Source organism: Haliotis rufescens, unplaced genomic scaffold (assembly GCF_023055435.1).
Source record: "Haliotis rufescens isolate VD_foot unplaced genomic scaffold, xgHalRufe1.0.p SCAF_33, whole genome shotgun sequence".
Lineage (NCBI taxonomy): Eukaryota > Metazoa > Mollusca > Gastropoda > Lepetellida > Haliotidae > Haliotis > Haliotis rufescens.
This window is the reverse complement of record NW_025964035.1, coordinates 5,222,696-5,230,384: the sequence shown is the minus strand read 5'-3', so window position 1 is coordinate 5,230,384 and position 7,689 is coordinate 5,222,696. Positions and strand designations below refer to the sequence as shown.

Sequence of the window (7,689 nt, the reverse complement as noted above, 5' to 3'; positions counted from 1 at the left end):
TGAAAAGATCACATTTATTGTCAAGGCAGATTCAGATCACAGGAACATGAAAACTGTGGTTTCCATGGAAACAAAGCAACAGTTGAGAAAACCCTGTACACACTATGATACAAACACATTGCCTAACTTTCGTCTCAAGTGCAACACAACAGACAAATACTCCATTAAAAACCATTGCAACATTTGTCACATACTGCAAGAGTTTAATTACCACTGAGTGAAAAGATCACCTTTTCACATCAAGTCCGTTCTCACATCAGCACAGCTAAACCATCAGTAGCTTCCCAATCTGCCCACCGTGAGAATCAAACCCAGACCATCTGTGTACAAAGCAAACCCTGCAATGCTGAATGTGTTAATTAGGTAAGCACTAGTACAAAAACATATAGCAGTTACCATGGTTACAGGATCAACAAACAAATCGGTGGTCGATGGTGTGGGCATTGATTCTCTTGTCGGGGTATACTACAGTATTTGAGACTAAGGATTGGTTCATTTTCTTTGACACTATCTTCCAACATGTCCTAATTTTGTTCCCTCACTTTGGTAATTACACAGAAAAGTCGAAATTTGACATCATGAAAATGTCCTTTGTTTCCAGCAGAATCACTAGGAAAGAGTACCGTATTCGACGTAATAAGTGCCCAGGGCGCTCTCAAAATTAGAAATAGGGTGCTCTTATTAGAATATCATTTTGGTGACAAAAATTAGAGTTGAAAGATAAATTTCGTGGTTTATGCTGACAGCCTGAAATGTTTATATACGACAGATATATTTTTCCAGAATTTAATTGCCCATAGTTAAGGGTGCATATAACACACGAGTGCGTATTATACACAAATAAATAGGTCTTGTGTACATTGATCAATCGGAAGGGCTGCTAATTGGGATAGTTCACTAGCCAAATATATTAGCAAATATCGCCGTGGGCGCTTATTAGAGCGGGCCGCTTATTACGTCGAATACGGTATTTGCTTCTGTGAGACTTGAACATAGGAACCTCGGAATTCTTTACTGATAACAGAAGAGTTATGACAAAGACTTCCTGACTTTCATGTTAAATATATGCCAACACTGCACAGACACAACACAGTTGCACAGAGCGATCTTAGCGGTAAGTCGGTCCTAACTCCCGTTTTTTTACACTCACTGATCGTCCTAGGGCTAAGATCCTCTTGTGAAACAGGCAGATAAGGCGCATGATATCCAATGCTTGGTTGGTTGGTTGTTTTACGCCACACTCAGCGATATTCCAGCTATATGATAGCGTCTGTAAATAATCAAGTCTGGACCAGACAATCCAGTGATTGACATTATGAGCATTGATCCACGCAATTGGGATCGATGACATGCTTCAACCAAGTCAGCTAGCCTGACCACCGGATCCCGTTAGTCGCCTCTTACGACAAGCATAGTCGCCTTTTACAGCAAGAATGGGTTGCTGAAGACCTATTCTTCCCCGGATATACAATGCAAGGTATCCCCATTTACACTGCCTCCGTGGACAGGCATGGAGGACTCCCCATTTACACTGCCTCCGTGGACAGGCATGGAGGACTCCCCAGTACAAACTCTGTACAATCATCCCAAATATAAAATCAACTTCTGTCATAAAACAAATGATCATGTGAGAATACCATGGCAAATATAGATCAGTTATCTTAAAGGTGGAATGAGACATTCAGTAATAATTAAATTCTTGGCAGTGATGCTTGCCATAATGTACAATTGTTGACAAAATCTTGCATAGAAAGGAATATTTCCGGAATCTATTCCACAAAGAAACATGTCTATGAAGAAACATATATGGACCACATGGTTATGCAAGGTCTCACCTCATGCTAACACAATGCTTAAAATTGCATAACCATGGTCATGGTCATGAAGAGCTTAACTTAAGTGTTACCATGGTTACACAAAATCTTAATGTCATGACTATGATTTGTGTAATGGCTGGCATAAACTTGCGTTACCATGGTTAATGACAACTTAAAGATACCATGGTCACAGAAGGTTTTACCTCGTGCTGCCATGTTTTCAGCAGATGTAACCTCATGTCACCATGGAATCATGTTACCATGGTTACAGACGCCACAATGCCATGGTCACTTTGTGGAGCAGGTTCCAAGAAGTCGTGATAGACCAGGGTTTAAAAAGGCAGTGATTGTATTTTGACAATGGTAAAACGGTGTGAAGCACTCGGACGCCTCTCTCCCAACATTAAAATACAGCGACTCGCTCAACAGACAAGGGTAACAGCTACACAGACAAATATGGCATCTTTAAAAGTCATGGGCCAGGCAAACAATGGACTCTTCCATCTAATGTACAGACAGGACAAAATATGGCATCTTTAAACATTATGGGCCAAGCAAACAATGGACTCTTCCATCTAATGTACAGACAGGACCAAATATGGCATCTTCAAACATTATGGTGCAAGCAAACAATGGACTCTTCCATCTGAAGAGGCATTAAGTAGCAGTGTGGTGGTTCCAGTTGGGATGATACGGACATGTACCGGTACACAGTGTCTCCATGGTTACTTGATGGTACACAAGTGGCAAAATATCTTTATAAAAGTGACATTATAAAAGCTCTGGTGTCAACAAAGAGTTTACATATGGATTATTTGTTCGATGGTTTGTTTGTTGTTTAAGCCCTCACTCAGCAATATTCCAGCTATATGACGGCGGTCTGTAAATTATGGAGTCTGGACCAGACAATCCAGTGATTGATATCATGAGCATCGATCCACGCAATTGGGATACGATGACTTGCATCAACCAAGTCAGTGAGCCTGACCACCCGATCCCGTTAGTCGCCTCTTACAACAAACATAGACGCCTTACATGGATTTTAACTTCATTATTCTTTCAACGCGAGGTTTTCGGTACAGATGCTGGTTCCGTTATCTTTCTTGTTAATGATCTATCCAGCATCTGGTCCGAAATGTTGCTTTGGAGAATACAGAAGCTGAAATCCTCAGGTCAACTTTGTCTTTCAAAATATTGGGAAATATTTACAGAGAAATTCCTTACTCCAAACATATTATGTGGAAATCCATTTCAAATATAAGTATTTCTTGGATGATATATATGTTGATTATATGTCACTGCTTACCATATATGTCCTGAATATTATAAATGACAGGCCAGGTCCTAGTTAGTGTGTGAATGATTATTGCTAAATGTCGCATCAGCAATTTTACAGCTAATTGTGTCCTGTGTCCCGTGGTCCTGTCAGTCAGTCAGTAAGTATGGTTTTACATCGCTTTTAGCAATTTTCCAGCAATATCACGGCGGGGGACACCAGAAATGGGCTTCACACATTGTACCCATGTCGGGAATCGAACCCGGGTCTTCGGCGTGACAAGCGAACGCTTTAACCACTAGGCTAGCAGACGGCCCAATTCTTCGAGACTGAGATTAAACAAATTATATCAGCCAACACGGGTCGCAGAGAGTAGCTGAATATTTGACCACACTGGGCAGCTTGACTACGTGGAGTTTCTTGGGCTTCGGTCACTGAACACTCAAGCACATGTAATACGTGGTGTCTCCTCAGACAAGTGACATAATTCCAAATATGCCAGCAGTGAATGGGTACCTGGTAGGATGAGATGGTAATGTGACTTCACACCTCACAGACAGCTTTGATTGGTTACTGCCCAGGCAGCCGAGAACAAAAGTTGAGTGCAAACTTATCCCCTGACTGGGATGATGTAGTGTTTTGATGCATCATAAAGATGCACATTATTGTGGCTGGACTATTGTGGCAAAGTCCATATTAAGGCCATATCATGTCTGCAAGTGAGCTTGAAACAGCCAAACCAGTGGTCGATAGTGTGAAGAACAATCCGACCAAATACACGACAATCCATCCAGCTGACAGATGGACATCAAAGCCATTGTGCCCATCAAATACACAATCTAGTCCTCTCGTATGACCAGCATTGGACATGTGACACCTCCCTAGTTCCAGAACCCTCATAGGAGAGAGATTAAATTGGGTTTAATGCCGTTGTTAACAATATTTCAGGTGTATCACATGTCAGCTTTATGTAGGACGTTTACCACGTTGTATGGTGCTGACAAACCTAGAAACATAATCATTGCAAATCATAGCCATGATTACAGGATTCTGGCACGCCAAAGGGACACAACTCCACAGAACAAATTGTGATGCATTAGATGACTGGACACCCAGTCATTCAAACCATGAAAACAGGATTCTGGCATGCCTAAGGGACACAACTCTGCAAATCTTGATGCATGAGATGACTGGACACCCAGTCAATCAAACCATGATTACAGGATGCTGGCATGCCTAAGGGACACAACTCTGCAAATCGTGATGCATGAAGTGACTGGACACCCAGATGACTGGACACCCAGTCAATCAAACCATGAAAACAGGATTCTGGCATACCTAAGGGACACAACTCTGCAAATCTTGATGCATGAGATGACTGGACACCCAGTCAATCAAACCATGATTGCAGGATTCTGGCATACCTAAGGGACACAACTCTGCAAATCTTGATGCATGAGATGACTGGACACCCAGTCAATCAAACCATGATTACAGGATGCTGGCATGCCTAAGGGACACAACTCTGCAAATTGTGACGCATTAGATTGAGCCCTGACCCGCATGAGACAAGTAATATAGGACCACATATCAATGCACAGTGGGCACAATAAATAACATTTGTAGAATAAATCATGGAACGTGTGGAAATGCTGTAGGAGTGTACATACTCGGTATTAAAGAATATTGGTCATCAATGTTACACCTTCAGTTACACCAGCACAATCAAGTCAGGTTTCATACCAAAAGAAACAGAGATCATGCTATTTATCAGTGTCCAAAATAACTACTTGCCCTCCTGCCTGTGGCTGGTAACTTTTCTGTCGGGCTGCATGAAATTTTCCTCCAATGGCCCAGCTGTCTGGCATAAAATTTTAAGACTACTTACAATTCATCTAAATAATAACATTCTTAAGTATGATTGCATTATTTCAACTGAATCAAGACGTGATTTGTCTCTTATATTTTGCTGTTTGTCAATATTTATAATGTCTGAATAAGGGCAGGTAACTTTGAAGATTGGCAGGCAACACTTATGGTCACCTGCCCAGCTGTGGTTTTGAAAGTTATTTCAAACACTGCTATTCATCAGTGTTATCCTTAATCTCGTACCTTAAACTCCTATCACTGTCTTGAATTTTAATCATATTGTTTTTTCAGTTGGGCGAGATGTAACCCATAAGCTTTGTACGATTCTTAATTTTTCAAATTCAAATTCAAATTTTACACATTTAATTTAAATTAGGCCTGGCCATTTTTGGGTACATAAAAATTGTGGGAAATCTGGGTTATTTCATTTATCATTTGAGACAAACAGCAGTTTGAAAGGCAACGAAAATCTGAGGTGTTACTTTCCTGTTGGCACCACAAGGCATTATAAAAGAAAGCGTGGAATTTGGGTGCTAAAAATTATTTATTCCAGAAACTTCTGGGGAAAATATTTTGCCTAACATAGGAAAAAGAAAATATCACTGCACATGTCGAATGTCCTTGAAAAATAATGTTTGGTCTTATCATTTTTTAGTTACGTATAAATGTATATGATCTCTGTTTCTTTTGCCAGTTATATGTAGGTGATAAAATGACACATTCACTATGATACTCATTTTGGTATAAATGAACTGGGAGCTGTTCCACCAAGCAATCTTGGTGCAAGACGAACGTAACTCCCATTCTTTAACATGGACTTATGACAGTCGTAGCACTAAGACGATCGTAACTTCCATACCTCAACATCACCCTACGACAGTCGTGGAACTAAGATAACCGTAACTCCCATACCTCAACATCACCCTACGACAGTCGTAGCACTAAGACGATCGTAACTCCCATACCTCAACATCACCCTACGACAGTCGTAGCACTAAGATGATCGTAACTTCCATACCTCAACATCACCCTACGACAGTCGTAGCACTAAGATAACCGTAACTCCCATACCTCAACATCACCCTACGACAGTCGTAGCACTAAGATGATCGTAACTTCCATACCTCAACATCACCCTACGACAGTCGTAGCACTAAGATGATCGTAACTCCCATACCTCAACATCACCCTACGACAGTCGTGGAACTAAGATGATCGTAACTCCCATACCTCAACATCACCCTACGACAGTCGTGGAACTAAGATAACCGTAACTCCCATACCTCAACATCACCCTACGACAGTCGTAGCACTAAGATGATCGTAACTTCCATACCTCAACATCACCCTACGACAGTCGTAGCACTAAGATGATCGTAACTCCCATACCTCAACATCACCCTACGACAGTCGTAGCACTAAGATGATCGTAACTTCCATACCTCAACATCACCCTACGACAGTCGTGGAACTAAGATGATCGTAACTCCCATACCTCAACATCACCCTACGACAGTCGTAGCACTAAGATGATCGTAACTTCCATAACTCAACATCACCCTACGACAGTCGTAGCACTAAGATGATCGTAACTTCCATACCTCAACATCACCCTACGACAGTCGTAGCACTAAGATGATCGTAACTTCCATACCTCAACATCACCCTACGACAGTCGTAGCACTAAGATAACCATAACTCCCATACCTTAACATCACCCTACGACAGTCGTAGCACTAAGATGATCGTAACTCCCGTACCTTAACACAGACTTACGACAATCGTGGCACTAAGATTACTTTGTGGAACAGGGCCCTGGTTATTGTTGACCTAATCCGTAAATATGCCCATGATGTGATAGCAATCAGTTTTACACACTGCCATTTAATTATAATTTCGAACGGATAAAGTAACTGAAATGCGAGGAATAAATTGTACCAGCGAGTACTGGCATCATTTGATAAACATTTATGAAATACATATATATATCTATTTCAACAAGCGTCTTAAAGACACTGGCTAATCTGAATTAAAAAAACAAGCTTCCTTAACCACTCACAGCACTTGTCAGTATTTCAGCAGTAAGGCCTTTTTTAGTATTGGATTAGAAATTTTTACCTCTTTAGTACTGAAATGAGGGAATAGTTGACTATACAAGACTATAACCAGTGAATGAGGATTAAATGAAATATTGGCCAAACTGTTACCATGGTTACAGGTGAAAATTGGTGACGCATGTTTTGTGTAAAGCGTACATACATCGTTTGTATCCTGAATATAAGAGTGTTATATCAAAATATGTTTTGCTGTGTTGCCATGGATACAAGCTAAGATACAAAATTTTAAATATCATAGCCACGTCTTTCCTCAGATCAGATTTACAAAACTTTCCATACTTCTCAACACTTGCTAGGGATAACCTCCAGCACTAAGGAACTGACCACGTGATATTCTAGGGTGTATGGGTGTAGGTGGGATTTTTTTTTTAAATTGTTCCTAGAAGCAGCGATTAAAAAACACATTCCCCAGCTCCAAAAATACATCATGTCGTAGAGTCCAAAAAAAATCTTTGTTTGAAGGAATTGTTCTTTTTTGGGGGGTTTAGGTAAAAAAGTGAATAAAGTTTTTTTCCTCTGTATGAAGAAACAGTATCTGAAATACAATCTTTCTTTAGCTTTTATCCAACTATAATCATTATATCTAGCAAAGTGTCAGCAGTATAGGTCA

At 40.5% G+C, this 7,689-nt stretch overlaps 1 long non-coding RNA gene across 1 annotated transcript; it reads right to left on the bottom strand.

The window, feature by feature from the left end:
• On the bottom strand, positions 1-5,985 carry LOC124150303. The gene is made up of 2 exons (XR_006863235.2): positions 4,432-5,985; positions 1-4,243 (listed from the first exon to the last, which is right to left on the bottom strand). It is a non-coding gene; the product is annotated as an uncharacterized LOC124150303 (long non-coding RNA).
• Positions 5,986-7,689: the final 1,704 nt, after the last annotated feature.